The 15,613-nt window shown below is 43.5% G+C and overlaps 1 protein-coding gene across 4 annotated transcripts in view; it reads right to left on the bottom strand.

Moving 5' to 3' along the window:
• The window catches only part of TEX30 (testis expressed 30), a 42,628-nt gene that overhangs the window by 7,331 nt on the left and 19,684 nt on the right, over positions 1–15,613 (bottom strand). The window contains exons 1-3 of one of the 4 annotated variants that reach the window (XM_081198669.1): positions 8,421–8,537; positions 8,040–8,155; positions 3,674–3,918 (exon numbers count right to left, since the gene is read on the bottom strand). The exons of 1 other annotated variant lie outside the window; for it this stretch is intronic. The gene's annotated coding sequence lies outside the window, so the exon portion shown is untranslated. Of the gene's footprint in view, positions 1–3,673; positions 3,919–8,039; positions 8,156–8,420; positions 8,538–15,613 lie in introns of those variants that run through there. 2 more of the 4 variants (XM_081198670.1, XM_081198672.1) reach the window with 2 other exon arrangements.

The following is a 15,613-nucleotide window of genomic DNA, read 5'->3' as shown; positions in this document are numbered from 1 at the left end:
TTTGGTCTCTGGTTCCTCTGCCCCTTCTAAATCCAGCTTGCACTTCTGTGAGTTCTCGGTCCACATACTGCTTAAGCCTGCCTTCTAGAATTTTAAGCATAACCTTGCTAGCGTGTGAAATGAGTGCAATTGTGCGGTAGTTGGAGCATTCTTTAGCACTGCCCTTCTTTGGGATGTAGACTGATCTTCTCCAATCCTCTGGCCACTGCTGATTTTTCCAAACTTGCTGGCATATTGAGTGTAGCACCTTAACAGCATCATCTTTTAAAATTTTAAATAGTTCAGCTGGAATATCATCACTTCCACTGGCCTTGTTGTTAGCAGTGCTTTCTAATCATAACAAGAGCCAAAACAAAGACACAAAGAATTAATATCAATAAGAGCAACAAACCCCCAATAAAAGCCCCGTTATTGTTGTTGTTGTTCCTGTCCATCTGGCTGGGTTTCCCCAGCCACTTACAGCATATACAGTGGTACCTTGTTTTAAGAACAACCCTGTTAATGAACTATTCAGTTTACGAACGCCGAAAAACCAGAAGTAGTGTCCTGGTTTGCGAACTTTGCCTCAGTTTACGAATGGAAACCAAACAGTGGAAGGGCACCGGCAGCGGGAGGCCTCGTTAGGGAAAGCGCGCCTTGGTTTAAGAATGGTTTCGGTTTAAGAACGGACTTCCGGAAAGGATTGAGTTTGTAAACCGAGGTACCACTGTATAAAAACATAGTCAAACATCAAACTACAGTTCCCAGGATTCTTGGGCAGAGAAGGGCTTTGAACATACCGTTGTGTGTGCTGTCTTTGTAACTAGCTCCTCTTTCTGTTTTCAGAGCAGAAAACTGTTGGGAGAGGGACTTTATGGGAAAGAGTGGAATAAAGTGCACTGTTTGCAAGAAGACATCTGTGAATGCACTCTGTTGGGATTGCAAACCACCAGAGCCTTTTAATAAATGAAAGCTTTGAAAGCAACTACCAAGGGCTGAGAAATCGGGTACAGATTGTGAGAGTGTAAATTCAGATTATCTCCTCTCCCCTCCCTTTCCACCAGGAATAATATTTAAGGCTGCATGCACGCTGGACATTTAGAACACATTGCCCTTCCATAGAGTAGACCCAGAACTGTAGTTCTATTTAGCGATAGATCAGAGCAAATGGGAATTGGGGAAACTGGGGAAATTGGGGGGTTGGGAGGGCAGGAAACCAGGACAAGACAAAAGTGTGGATAATCCCTAAATTTGCTTCCTATTCGCCACCCTGTGCTTATAAGGGAGCATATTACTCTCAAAGGGACGCGGGTGGTGCTTTGGGTTAAACCACAGAGCCTAGGACTTGCCGATCAGAAGGTCAGTGGTTCGAATCCGGCGGTGAGCTCCCGTTGCTCGGTCCCTGCTCCTGCCAACCTAGCAGTTTGAAAGCATGTCAAAGTGCAAGTAGATAAATAGGTACCACTCCGGGGGAAGGTAAACGGCATTTCCGTGCACTGCTCTGGTTTGCCAGAAGCGGCTTAGTCATGCTGGCCACATGTACACTGTACACTGGCTCCCTCGGCCAATAAAGCGAGATGAGCGCCGCAACCCCAGAGTCGGTCACGACTGGACCTAATGGTCAGGGGTACCTTTACCTTTATTACTCACAAAGTGAAGGGTGGATTTTATTGCCATCTAAGAACTGCTTTCTGATGGTGTGCCAAAAAATATCTAGGTTTTTTTTAAAAAAAAACTAATTCCACACCGGCAACCTTTATAATTTTATGGGTTTAGGAGATAAACAATTATTTGCAGTGATAGCAAAGATTTCTGTGTTTGCTATTTATAGATCTAAGACCTGCAAACAGCACGTGCAAAGGAGTCAGTGCAGGTACTACTGAATGCACAGTTTCTGAGCAGACACTTCAGGAAGTTTCCTTTGTCAACATTTAAAAGTCAATAGGCCTGCTGACCTGGCTGCTATTTTGGGCTGTGTTCACCAGTTGGAAATCTGCTTGCATCATGGTTTAATGCCTGCTGGGAAATAAATGTGCCAAAGATCTTCATGTCAACTGACTTCATACTAGTGGAATTTGTTAAGACCAAAAGTCAAAATCCACAAGCCCTGTGATAAGCTCATCCAAGAGATCGACTTGGCTGCTATGTGTATCTTCTAGACATTCCTTTCTAAATTAGCCAGGGCAGAGAAGTATCAAAGAGAGACCGCTTGCCAAGTTAAAAATAATTATTAGGAAAACATAACACAGGGTAAAAGGTCTGAACTAGTCAGGAACTGCTTTCTTCAGATTCAACAAAGAAGTTGTTTTGGAATCAAAAGGGCAGAGGAATGCCTCCATCTAGTTAAGATGAGTAGCCAATAAAATTACTGCTGTTATAAGGCAATATTTCATTGCTCTGATGAAGTTTTGAGTAAGGGATAGAAGGACTTCTCAATTATCTCAGTTTCTCCTCTTCTTGTCAACCTTGAATTCAGCTCTCCACGTTTCTACTGCAATTTGCTATCTTTAAAATGAAAATTATTGAGCATTTTAGCACAAATTTATCCCAATGAACACACTTTTGTATGCAGTTTGGGTTATCGTACACATTTTTACAAGCAATTTATCCTAATATAATTCATTTGTGTATGTTATTTTCACTAACCTTATTCATTTTTATATGCATCTCCCTCTAACGTAGACATTTTTAAAAAATTGCTTGGAGGATTGCTTTGCAAAACTTGAATAAGTTCAAATAGGGAAGGATGGCTGTATTGTTTCAGAAAATGCACATTTGATATTTTTTCCTTTAAATGCAAAGTGTATTGAATTCTTAACCCTATCCAAAGCTCTGAGCAGTGGTTCAAAAGTTATTAAGGTTCTCTTGCCCCACTGAAGTCTACGGGAGCCCACTCACAACTAACCCCACAGTGACAAACACACCCACCCACACCTTGCTCCACCCGAACCTCCACACACACCCTGCCCAAAACTGAAACCACACCCCAAAGTGAAACACCCACACAACCTGCCCCACACAACACTGCATCTTCTACTGATCCAAATGCGCAGACACTGACCCACACTGAAACCCCATGCACACTCCATTAAACACCCACTACCAACCCCATCCTGCCCTGCAACCCTTCCCCACACTGCAGCAACACACCTTGATCCATAATGAAACCCTCACATGCACACTGAAAGACACACACATACACACACCTTGGTCTAATAGATGGAACTAGGAACCTTGAAACAGCGGGAGCAGTCTTGCTGCAAGAAGACCCTGTTTGTTTCTTTTTCACATTTTAGGATGTGTGAGCGTCTATGCTGAAGGGGAGCGCCCTTGCATTTTTCAAAGCCTGCATTGGGTACCCAAACTGATAGATTCCAGATGATGTGGCCTACAGTTCCCATCAGTTTCCGCCATCAGAAACTATGGCACATGTAGCCTGAAATTTACATTCGCTGTACAATCCAGGGCAAGCTTTGTATACAAACGTCCTATATTGCGTTTGCCTCGGCATGGCACTATACATATAAAGCTCTGAGGGGGAAAGCAAGGAACAGTGGTCTTGCATCTTCTTTAGCTTTAGTTATTATTGAGCATCTGCCCATCAGCAATCTGACAGTCCTAAGTTTTAGACCTCTTGTAGAAGGATGGAATAGGAACGTTAGCAAATCTCTTTCTCCTCCTTGTATTGCATCACCTTTCAGCGCAGCCCCTAGAAACCTTAAGCAGAATGCACACCATCTATTTTGATCACAGATGTGTGTAGACCGCCTCCAGTTATATTTAGTTCAGATCATTATAAAATTCCCAAAGAGGTTCCAGGATGTAGTCATAGAATAATACGCATTCTCGTCTTAAGGAATACAAATAGAGGGGGGAAACAGAGATGAAGGCAGTAGAATCATCCGGCCACCACTTCTTCTTCTTCTTCTTCTTCTGGTTCTTTCTAAAGAGTAAAGTGAAATAAAGACTAAAGTTAGTCTTGTTGAGAAAAAAGAATCACACCCAAAGTCATACACACTAAAGGTGAGATCTGAAGGAGTTGTGTCCAATTCTTCATTCCCCCGCCCTCTGCTCTCTGGGAAAGATATTATAGTATGATTTTTATAACCATCACAAAACACCAAGGGAAAGAGCCCTCATTTACCAAGCACATTGTGCGTCTCTTAGCAAGGTGTGCGGAGAGGTGTAGATATTTACCACCTGAAATAAATCAATAAATAGCAAGGTGTATTTGACTGGTTTCTAATGTGGTATGGCAAGTATCATGATAGCCTGCTTAAAGATATAGATTTCTCTGATAGGCTTGATGTGCCAAAGGCAGCTCTGCATGAAAAACACGTGCCTCTTTAGGAAATAATAACATTATTCACTGAGATCTACATTAACTTTCTGGTAGCTATTGCACAGCTCCTGGTAATATTTTCTGTTATCTTTGGGAAACGCACTGCTGCCAATTTAAAAAGAAAAAAAGAAGAATCTTTGGCCATTGATGCACTCACACATTTTTTAAAAAAATAATAATTTTTATTATAGATTTTCTTTGATTACAAAAGTACATGCATTGCCTCTTTTTCCCGGGTCATAGAGTCTTTTCTACAGATCAGTTACATTCAAAGTGAGACTTTAGTGTTGTATACAATATATGATGCCATCATTCCTGAGTTCCCCTCTCTGGTAAAGGTAAAGGTAAAGGGACCCCTGACCATTAGGTCCAGTTGTGACCGACTCTGGGGTTGCGGTGCTCACCTCGCTTTATTGGCCGAGGGAGCCGGCGTACAGCTTCCGGGTCATGTGGCCAGCATGACTAAGCCGCTTCTGGCGAACCAGAGCAGCGCACAGAAACGCAGTTTACCTTCCCACCGGAGCAGTACCTATTTATCTACTTGCACTGGTGTGCTTTCGAACTGCTAGGTTGGCAGGAGCAGGGACCGAGCAACGGGAGCTCACCCCGTCACGGGGATTCGAACCGCCAACCTTCTGATCGGCAAGTCCTAGGCTCTGTGGTTTAACCCACAGCGCCACCCACGTACCTCCCCTCTCTGGTATAATAATAATAATAATAATAATAATAATAATAATAATAATAATAATTTATTATTTATACCCCGCCCATCTGGCTGGGTTTTCCCAGCCACTCTGGGCGGCTTCCAACAAAACACTAAAATACAATAACCTATTAAACCTATTAAAAGCGGGAACGTGGTATTCTGAGAGCTCTGAATGATAAAATGATCCAGATGCCAACTGAATTCAAGACACAATGTACCTTCCAAAGCCAACCAAACACAAGTTGGGGGGCATCGTTGGGCCTACTGAGTGGCAATGAGGGAAACAAAAGGTCTCTTGCATCCTCAAGCAGAAGTCCTGCAGAGCTTCTCAGAGTGGCCACAGGGCTTTTGGCATCTGCACCTGTGTGTGGAGCTATAGAACTTTCTGGATCCCATCGTGAATTGTTTATGAGAAACTTCAGGGGTCTAGTTGTTTGCCTCTGTACTGATATCCATTCTGTTGTTGCTGCAGAATCTGTCAAGGCACTATCCGAATAAAGATTAGGGGATCATTTTCAGTTTGTTGTTGTTGTTGTTGTTTAGTCGTTTAGTCGTGTCCGACTCTTCGTGACCCCATGGACCAGAGCACACCAGGCACTCCTGTCTTCCACTGCCTCCCGCAGTTTGGTCAAACTCATGCTGGTAGCTTCAAGAACACTGTCCAACCATCTCGTCCTCTGTCGTCCCCTTCTCCTTGTGCCCTCCATCTTTCCCAACATCAGGGGCTTTTCCAGGGAGTCTTCTCTTCTCATGAGGTGGCCAAAGTATTGGAGCCTCAGCTTCAGGATCTGTCCTTTCAGTGAGCACTCAGGGCTGATTTCCTTCAGAATGGAGAGGTTTGATCTTCTTGCAGTCCATGGGACTCTCAAGAGTCTCCTCCAGCACCACAATTCAAAAGCATCAATTCTTTGGCGATCAGCCTTCTTTATGGTCCAGCTCTCACTTCCATACATCACTACTGGATGTATGGAATTTCAGTTACTAGATGATGTATTTCAGTTACTGCAGCCTAATAACATGAGCAAGGTCCTTGAAGAAATGCATTCGACAAGTTGTCCTCACCTAGGAATTTCTGTCTGGATTATTCCCAACAAAAAGGACTCTGGTCTTTAAATCTTTTTTTCAACTCATTATACATCATTTCCCAATATTCTTTTACCTTTTTACATGTCCACCACATATGGAAAAAGGTCCCCTCCCTTTCTTTGCATTTCCAACATGTATTGGATTGTACTTTATACACCTTAGCCAACCTACTCAGAGTTAGATACCATCTGTGAATCATTTTCAAATAGTTCTCTTTCAGCGCGTAACATGAAGTAAATTTCAAATCACTTTCTCAAAGTTTCTCCCAGAGGTTTAGGTCTATATTGTGTCCTATATCCATTGCCCTGTGTGTCCTTGAAGCTTTATCTAGCTCGTCTTTTGTTTCCCATTCTAATGAAAGGTTATACATTCTAGACAAAAGTTTATCCTTATTTTGTAATAGTTCATTTTCAAATTGTGAGCTTTGGTCAACCCCCCCCCCCCAAAAAATGGTCTAATTTGAACATGTCATATACCTGATGATATTGTAACCAGTCCATAACTTGGCTTCTGAAGTTTCCCATGGATCTCTTACTCTAGCTTGATCTACCAATGGCATTTGATACCATTGACTATGGCACCTTCCTAGACCTTCTCTGTTGGGATTGGGGTTCCTCAGTGCTTCTGCTCTTACCTGCAGGGTCGATTCCAGAGAGAACCACTTCGTAGTTATGTGCCAGCCCCTGGCACTTACGCCGTGGGGGTGTCAAAGGGTACTATTTCCCCCCTGTACTACTTAACATTTCACGAAGTCACCAATAGTAGTCCTAAGAGATTTAGAGCACGAGGTCTTCAGTATGCTGTTGAAACTCGGCTCTATTTCTCATCCGAATCAGGACTGGACGTGTAAGTCATGAGACGGTAACTGGATGCAGTGGTGGGCTGGATGAGGGCCAGTGATCTGAAACTGAGCCTGGTAAGACAGTGTCCCTGTGGGTGGGTGGTTTCTGAGTCCGGGAAACTGGCCATTTGCCTATTCCGGGCAGAGTCGGACTCCCTTTGAAGAAGCAGGTTTGTAATCTGGGGACCTTAATTGATTCATGCTTCTCACTTCAGTGGCTATGAGTGCCTTCAATGACCTTCGGTTGATATGCTCGCTATAGCCATTCCTGGATAATCTGGCCCCAGTGATCCATACGTTGGTAACCACTATGTGGGGCTGCCCTTGAGTGTGATCAAGAAACTGCAGCATGCTGCTGAAAGGCTGTTGTTCTGTAGCTAACTGTTGTCAACACATTAAACCTCTGTTGAAGCAGTTGCAATGACTTTCTGTATGTTACCAGCACAGGTTCAAGGTGTTGTTACTTGTTTCAAAGCTCTGCATAAATTAGGACCAGGACACTTGCGAGACGGCTCCTTACACCCCTGCCTGGCCATTACATTCCAAGTCTGAGGACTTCCTGCTATTGGCCTTATGTCCACCATTAGTGGCAAAGTGGCATAGGATTCATTACCATTTGAGCTAAATTTCTGAATGAATTTTAAAACTATTGCCCACTCCTCATCTCACAGCATTGTACTGCTATTTTAACTGTGCTGCTTTGGGGGTTTTCTGTATACCCCTTTGATATATCACAATGTGAGTGGTTTATAAATCTTTTAAAGCAAGTTTCAATCTGAGATTGTTTGATGCTGAAGCAACATATATATGGAGGGCAACTTGTGAACTCCACATGGAGCTGTCCAGGGTGCTCTCTGAAATATCAATTCTTTACTCCCCTTGCTCTGCTGGAACCCAAACTGTTGTCTCGACCCCACTGTTTGGACTGGAACTCTCACACTACTGAGGATGTTGCCTGGAACAAAATAACCAACTGGTCTATTTCATATCTAAAGTGTTCTGCATCTAGATCTACATCTAGAGCTGTAGCTAGGATGCCTTATTCTATTGTCCCAAATGATTTCCTCTGTTTCATACATACATACTTCCATGCATGCTGTTTTGTTCTTATTTAGGCCAGGGAGATCTTTGTTCTGCGTTCCAGAATTTGGTAACTCTCAGCAAGATGTTCTTTCAACAGATCAGCATTCGTGATCCTCACCTACCTATTTGCAAGGATAAAATAAAGCATTACCTGCCTAAAGGTGGAGGTGGTTCTGGCTAAAAAAAGAGGAAAAGAGCAGGTACTTATGAAACACAAACATGGGAAGGAGAAGAAGACATGATACAATTTCTCAGTGAGCATGTTATAAGGAGGCATGCCAAGGAAAATGAGCAGTGCAAATTTGATCTTATTCACTGCCTTTACACTGCAGAAGGGAGCCAGAATTGCATTTTTGTTTCATTAGGCCGGATGATAGATGTACCTTTATGCTGTGTGCTGCGAGAGAGATTCTTCTTTGGCTATAAATTTGTCAGCCCCCTATTTAAGGGCACTTCATTCCTGCAACGGTATTAGGTGACATGATGCAGTCACTGGTGTGTCTGCTGCAGCAGCTGCTACAATTCGCTGATACCTTGAAGTGGGGAGACGCAGGAGTGGTTGGCAGCGTGTGACATTTTATGGCTGTTCCCTCTTGTCCTCTCATTGAGCTAATCAGAGTGAATGCCAGTAAACAAACCTCTCTGAGCCTCTGTGAGGCAAGCAGCAAAGTCTTGGGCACTTCCACACACTTGCAAAACAGAATGCCTATCCCATAAGCATTTTCCCGTGTTGCCTCACTCCATGTACTGTGGAAATTTGTTCCTCTCTGCATGCTAAGCTGGCCTGGTGCAGAGATGCTGCCATTATTATTCTTACTTGAATTCAATACCTCATGATCCCAAAATACAAAACCTTTAACATTTAACTGTTGGACCTTTAACATGATGTCCCCCATAGCTATGCAGTTACTCATAGTAGGTGCAAGAGATTATTGCTATTTATAATAGGAAATAGAGAGTTTCCAGGTTAAGAATTCAAGAGTGTGTTATGCGTAGGGGTAGTGATTCCTTGGTTAGCCTTTGTTCAAATTACAGTAACTGTGTCTTCAGGCTATAATGCAGCAGAAGGCAGGGGATGGTATTCAACTAAGTTTTACTCAGAGAAGTTTTACTCATAGTTCCTATGGATTTGCCTTTTCTGTGTAATGAATTCGGAAGCCTAAATCCTTCACTTAAAGCACTGTCAGTTTCACCTTGGACTTAGTAAGATACACCCCACCTCGGACACATACACACACACAAAGACATATTTGCAATGCGATTCTACACATTTCTACCCAAAAGTAAGTCCCATTCAGCTCAGTGAGTCTTCCTTCCAGAGATAGAGCATAAAATTGCAGGCACATGAGCCTCTATGGCATTAGTTTTTGTTCTATCCACTCTTCATATTGTTGAATATATGTTTGTAATATCTTGTCTGTGTCTCACACTGTCGTTTACATTATTTGCACCCAACACAGGCATCATGCACACTCCCTGTTGGCACAAGTCTGCTTCACACCTGCAACCTAACAACTGATTCCTGGTAGCTCTGTCTCTTCCCCTCTCTTTTATTGAAAATTTCTCCCAGCCACTGTTGGCCTTTGGCTGACAAAAGCTCAGCTGAACACCAAATTCCTGCTGCAAGAGCGCACATTACCCTGAATGTAATCACTGCGTTTCGTTGCAGGAAATACAAATCTGCTAGGGAAAATTCTAGTTCTAACTAACTAAAGAAGACATGTAACAAGCTATGCTTGGAATGGAGGGAGATTCCAGACCCTCCAAGTGTTCCTATTTCCCAGGGACAGTCCCATATTTACAGATGCCATCCCGGTTTTAGATTTGATCCTAGAATATCCTGCTTTTCCTTAGGACGCCCCTATTTTCATCAGAGAAATGTTGGAGGGTATGTGACTCCCAAGCCAAGGAGATAAGTAACTATACAACTTTAGAAGACATCTCTGAAGGCAGCCCTGTATAGGGAAGTTTCCCCCCTATTTTCCTTGCTTTTATATATGTTGGAAGCTGCCCAGAGTGGCTTGGACAACCCAATCAGAAAGGCGGGGTATGAATAATAAAGTTGTTGTTGTTGTTGTTGTTATGGAATAGGATGTCCCTATTTTAATTGGAGAAATGTTGGAAGGTATGAGGTTCAAAATAGATGTCTCCTCTCACGAGGGAGGTGTGGAGAAGAAGGAAGCGGGAAATTAGGTCAACAACCCTAAAGGTATCAGTCTAGCACCTGATGAAAGGTCAAAGGTTAAGCCAGGCAGGCCAGGCAAAGAAACAAGGCGGTTCTTGATCTACTCAATGCAGACACATCAGCCTTCAGTGCAAGCTGTGTTGCATCCCAACACTTCCAACAGCAACAGCCCCATATTGGTAGCTTTTTGTGGCAGAATGAGGCAGTTGCCTCAGGCATCACATGCCTGGGGGGCAAAATGTCTTGGGGTAGCCCAGACCTTATATCTACCGTATTTTTTGCTCTATAACACGCACCCGACCATAACACGCACATAGTTTTTAGAGGAGGAAAATCCATAGGCATGCCACCCGTAGGCATTTCCTCCATAACATGCACAGACATTTCCCCTTACTTTCTAGGAGGAAAAAAGTGAGTGTTATGGTGCAAAAAATACGGTACTTAACTTACACAGTATCTGAATAAGTGGAAGTCCCCCTCCCCCAATTTGTCTTAACTTCTTTCTTAAAACAAACCATAAATTTAAAGCACATTTATACAACCCTGGGAGCTGTAATTTGCCCCTCACAGAGCTATAATCCCAAGCACCTTCAACAAACCACAATACCCAGGATTATTTGGGGGCAAGTTATGTGCTTTAAATGTATGGTTACAATTTCATTGCTCTCCTTTAGTAGCACCAACTTTGGTTTACACCATTTCAGGTTACGCTCATTTGCCTGTGCCTCCCTTGTTTCTATAACTCTGACTCGTTCTGAACGCTGCCTGCTAAGTTTCGTTACCGAGCGTGGTTGCTATGTGAGGCAAACTGTGTCGGGTGGCTAAGGCCTCCATCTTAAATTAGGGCCTGCGTGTCACAAAATCTCTCCCCTATTTACAAGGGTTTGTTTTGTGCCAAGTCGACAACCCGCTTGCTACGAGATGCTGCGTGCACAGCAGATTTCTGGAATCCACATGACAAGCTGGAGCACACGACGTGTTTGGCACGCCATTTCTAGTCATTATAAATCAGAAGTTCATGACAAGCACAAGTTCATAAGAAAGTTGAAGCAGGTCCTTCTCTAAAGTGGTACACAACTCCACGGGGCACCCGATCAAACCACATTTTATTTATGGGGGATAAAACATGTCCATTTTTAACCTCTGACTTATCTTGAATAGCCGTGGTCTTTCCCAAATCACCTGGTTGATCTTATGCGCAAAGCACTGGGGCATTCTTGGGATTTCGGAAAGTAGCTCACATGTCTTTCGTTGACCTCTGAAGTAATTCGCCTCGAAGCCTCAAGAACTACACTTTGCTTTGCTGAGCCATCTCCATCTTAACTCTCACCCACAAAACAGAGGAAGTCCACCCTGTCAACCTTCATAGCTGCAATTCTGACCAAGAAACGTGTCAGCAAAGCTGACCTCAGCTTGCTTTCAATGTCAGCGAGAAAGATATTTGGCTAACTTTCTCATCCCCCAGGCTTTCTTTGGCTTTAAGCAATAAGGTTTTGGCTGGTACTTTATGTATGATGAACAGGAACGGTATTGGGGAGGTCCCTGGTGCCTTCTGGAAAAGCTGTTCTTTGCAAAGGGATGATTTCAGCATTACTGTGTTCTCTCGTTTGCTGCACAAGGTTTTTTCTTTTAATGAAGCTCAAAGGGAGTATCTTTCACAGTGATTTTTTTATCTTTATCTTGGTGGATGGCTCAAAATGATGCAAGTTTGGGAACCTCTATGATATTTCCAAAAATTTGGCATTTTCATTGATTAACTCTTAGTACAGTGGTGCCTCGGGTTACATACGCTTCAGCTTACATACGCTTCAGGTTACAGACTCCGCTAACCCAGAAATGGGGCCTCCTTCAGCAGGAGGAGGCCCCATTAGCTAAAGTGGTGCTTCAAGTTGAGAACAGTTTCAGGTTAAGAACAGACCTCCAGAACGAATTAAGTTCTTAACCCGAGGTACCACTGTACCATATTTTCAAATATCACACAATATTTTTTGCATCTTTTTATTTGTTTGCAAATTACTGTGTTGAACAGGCATCTCTCTCTATTTCTTTTAAACTTATTCTTCCTCCAGACGCTTCAGGACAGTGTAGTTGGGTATGTTTGCATTAATCTGTGCTATCCTCAAGAAGATGTGAAAGGTAGATTGGCCTTAGAGGTTATGCTCACCTACTAAAATTCCTGGTTGAGTAGGAGAGTTTGAACCTGGATCTCCTTAATCCAAGCCTAACGCTGTATTTAAATTCACTTAGCACATTTCTATCCTCCAGCAATGCTCTCAACAGTGAACATATCCTCTTGCACAGCACTGGCTTTTATAGGCTTAGTGCTGGTGCATGGATAATTTCCGGAACAGCTCCATACATTATGATTGCCGCAGGAATACAGTGGTGCCCCGCAAGACGAATGCCTCGCAAGACGGAAAACCCGCTAGACGAAAGGGTTTTCCGTTTTGGAGGTGCTTCGCAAAACGAATTTCCTATGGGCTTGCTTCGCAAGATGAAAATGTCTTGTGAGTTCCTGCGGGGTCCCCCCCCTTTTTCCCAAGCCGCTAAGGCGCTTATCAGCTGATCCTAAGCCGCTAAGCTGCTTATCAGCTGATCCGCTAAGCTGCTTATCAGCTGATCCGCTAAACCGCTTATCAGCTGATCCACTAAGCCCGCTAAGCTGCTAATAGCGCTAATCCGCTAAGCCGCTAATGGGCTTGCTTTGCAAGACGAAAAAACCGCAAGACGAAGAGACTCGCGGAACGGATTCTTTTCGTCTTGCAAGGCACCAGTGTACTCTGATTGGGCTGGGTTTCCCAGACCCATGTGCAAGGAAGTTTAATGACACAGGGACACATGGGCTTTACATCTATGCTTTACTGTTGGGCCACAACAAACATGAAATGTGGGGATGGTGAGCCAGTGGCCCTTCAGGTGTTTTTGGACTACAACTCCCATCAGCCTTGGGCAGCATGGCCAAAGTTCAAGGATGATAGGAGCTGTAGTACAGAATCTGGAGAGCCACAGATTTCCTACCCCGATGTCATGTTTTGACCTCTCTCTGTTTAAAATGGAAAGCAACTTTGTATTACCACATGTCAAGTGTTACCTATAGTTGCTGATTGTCCCTTTTCCTTCCTAGAGATAGATGCCTATGCTATACACATCCTGGAATGAGGAAACCTCTTTAACATACCCTCCAACAAATGAAAAGAGAAATGTCTTATTCCATTATTATTATTATTATTATTATTATTATTATTATTATTATTACCCCACCCATTTGGCTGGGTTTCCCCAGCCACTCTGGGCGGCTTCCAACGTACGTAAAAACATAATAAAACATTAAACATTTTTTTTGAAAACTTCCCAATACAAGGCTGCCTTCAGATATCTTCTATTTTTTTTTAAAAAAAAATTATTAGGTTTTCTGCTTTTATAGAAACAAAACACACACAAAGAAAAAACACAAGACAAAAACATGTATAAAATCAGCAAATCCCCGTTTCATAACCTTGTTCCCTGACTTCCCCCCACCCCCCCTCGTGCATCCCAGTTCCCAAGATTATATCAGCAAGTTGGTATTTCTCCTCTTAACCATCTTATTCATCTTATTGCCTCTTTTATAATAAAAAATTGATTTTCCTAAGTTGGACTTAAGTTCTCTTCCATCGATTTTTCATTTTATCTTAATTAATAGTCATATTAACCAAACCTAAAAGTCTTAAGAGTTTTTAAGAATCTCCTCTTCCCTCCCTCCCATCCCCGGTTTTTGTCCCTTCCCAATAGAGATCCAAAGTCAAGATTCTCAGCCTGGGTTCCTCACGTCCGAGGCTTTCAAGTCTCTTTCAGTCCCTCTCCGCCTGTCTTGTTGGTAGTCCTTTATGTCAGTCGTCGAGTCTGGAAAAAGTTCTTTCACCATCAAAGTATATTCTCTTCCCACAAGGAGATTTGAAAGTAACTGCTGAAAAATTTCCACAGAGCCTGTGTCTTCAGAATCAAAGTCCAAACGGAGGCCCCAATCATATTTCTTTATTTTAAGTTCCTGTATTCCATATTGTCCCGGGACCTCCTCCTTCTTCTTCTGTGTCTTTCGCAGACTTGTGGTAGATATGTTCCCAGAGTCTCCTTGCTTGTGTTCCACAGATGTCAGCTTTTGGTTGTTGCTTCCCAAGGTTACTTCCTCTTTTTCTTGTTGTTTAGTCTCTTCCACCTCTGTAGATATTGTTTCCCATTCAGCTGTGGATTCTTTCTCATTCAGGTCCTCAATACAGAGAGCAGAGTTGCCTGTTCCCAAGGTCATAGTCACAAGTTGTTTATTCATGGCCAAGCTCTGCTCTTGTAAGATTCCCACCAATTGAAACATCCTTTCGATTTCCACTAGTAACTTTCCTTCCACAGCCATTGTATCCATTGTAGTTTCACAGAATTCCCCCTAGGGGGAATCTGGTTACTTATTAGTCTTTTCTCCAACAGTCCTTTAACTGATTATTATTACTTTGTTTCCAACAATTTTGGCTCAATTATAACTCGTCTTAGTCCAGAGGGATCTTAGATAGCGATTTTTCCACTTTAAACCGCCCGTTTGACAGCTTTGACAGCTGTCAAACTCCGCAGCTCTTACACAGGCACAAAGGCAGGACGTTCCCGAGCCCGGGAGGGGGGGTTGTTTAAAACAAAAAGAAGGTTTCCAAAACTCCACTCTCCAGCCCAAAATTTCCTTTAGCCAAATCTTGAAAGTTAGTGTCCTTTTTAACTCACCCCACCAAGGGTAGGCTCTCCAGCTTAGCTCTTATGTCGTTGCTTAGATCTTCTGCAAGGGGGGGGGTGCGGACTTCCTTTTAGCACCCCCCCCCCGTTCGTCTCCAATTCAGGGTAAATTTTTTTAAAGTCCCAATCCGTCTTACTCACGGGTGATTCTTTCAGTCCAAATTTTCAAGGAAGGAAGTCAGCGCTCTCTGGTCATGGCTCGCGGCTTCGCTCCACCGAGGTAGCGATCGACTCTCAGTGCCACGCCACCCCTGTATCCTCTCCGCAGCCTTTAAAAAGGCTCTTCGTGGATCAGGGGGGGCGCTTAAGGCACCCGCCGAGTCTTCAGTCCGCAGGCTTCCGCGCCTGCGGTTTTTAAGGGTCCCCGCGTCGCCGGCACGGCAAAGACCCATCCTCGGTAGAGCCGATTCCCTCCGCAGCTCGGAGGGAATCCGCCATTTCCAGATCGCGTCAACCCGGAAGTCTGCCTTCAGATATCTTCTAGAGGTTGTATCTCTTCGGCTCAGGGGGTCGTATAACTCCCTACCCTCCAACATTTCCCCAATGAAAACAGGGACATCCTAAAGAAAAGTAGGACATCCCAGGAGCAGATCAGAAACCGGGACGGCTTCTGTAAATCTGGGACCATCCCTGGAAAAT

The sequence above is a fragment of the Podarcis bocagei genome, assembly GCF_964188305.1.
Source record: "Podarcis bocagei genome assembly, chromosome: 6".
NCBI lineage: Eukaryota > Metazoa > Chordata > Lepidosauria > Squamata > Lacertidae > Podarcis > Podarcis bocagei.
This window is presented reverse-complemented; position numbering and strand designations above follow the sequence as displayed.